Source organism: Bison bison, unplaced genomic scaffold (genome assembly GCF_000754665.1).
Source record: "Bison bison bison isolate TAMUID 2011002044 unplaced genomic scaffold, Bison_UMD1.0 scf7180017864209, whole genome shotgun sequence".
In the NCBI taxonomy this organism is placed as follows: domain Eukaryota; kingdom Metazoa; phylum Chordata; class Mammalia; order Artiodactyla; family Bovidae; genus Bison; species Bison bison.
Genome location: NW_011494781.1, coordinates 4550480 through 4551613, shown reverse-complemented (window position 1 = coordinate 4551613; position 1134 = coordinate 4550480).

Here is a 1134-nt window from a genome sequence, read left to right as displayed (position 1 = left end):
CCATCTCTTTCAGAATTTTCCACAGTTTATTGTGATCCACACAGTCAAAGGCTTTGGCATAGTCAATAAAGCAGAAATAGATGTTTTTCTGGAACTCTCTTGCTTTTTTGATGATCTAGTGGATGTTGGCAATTTGATCTCTGGTTCCTCTGCCTTTTCTAAAACCAGCTTGAACATCTGGAAGTTCATGGTTCACATATTGCTGAAGCCTGCTTGGAGAATTTTGAGCATTACTTTACTAGCGTGTGAGATGGGTGCAACTGTGAGGTAGTTTGAGCATTCTTTGGCATTGCCTTCCTTTTGGATTGGAATGAAAACTGGCCTTTTCCAGTCCTGTGGCCACTGCTGAGTTATCTTGGCCATTGTGCAAATGCCTCAGCAAGGTCAGACTAGCCCAGAAATCTTCTCACTTGATAATCCCATGGAGTTTACCCCAGCATCTGAAGAAGAATTAAAACAACTATTACCAGTTTGAACTAACAATAAAATGAATAAAAGTTTTCATGCTACTTCAACAATTTTTGAAATCTGCTTTCAACCAGTAGCAAGACATTTTCACTCTTTCTCATCTTCTTGTTTCTTTTAGCTGATAGTCAGTTACCACCTAGTGAATATTACATACATTCCTGACTCTTTCTTTTTCTCTAAGTACAAGACAAAGAGTTGAAAGAAGTAGTCATTAAATTGTAGACAAATAAGTAACCTCTTCAGTCTCATGATTTTAATCATCTGTGCATGTTTTTGGTTTTGTCCTATCAGTTCATTCCAAGATACTCTCTGTCTTTCCCTCTCCTTCTTTTTACTATTATCCTCTCTTCTCTTACTACCTGAGAAATTTCAAGCTTATTTGTCACTACTTCTCACAACTATTATAAATGTCTTTACTTAGATTCACTTCTTTCAAAAAAGGATCATTATGAGTAATTCTTGTAAAAGCTAATTTTCTTACACACCAAATTTGGACCATAAGCAAACATAGTTTTTAACAAATAAATAGCTTCTTATTCAGGAAACAATAATCATGATGTTTGAATGCACTGCTGCTGCTGCTGCTGCTAAGTCACTTCAGTCGTGTCTGACTCTGTGTGACCCCAGAGACGGCAGCCCACCAGGCTCTGCTGTCCCTGGAATTCT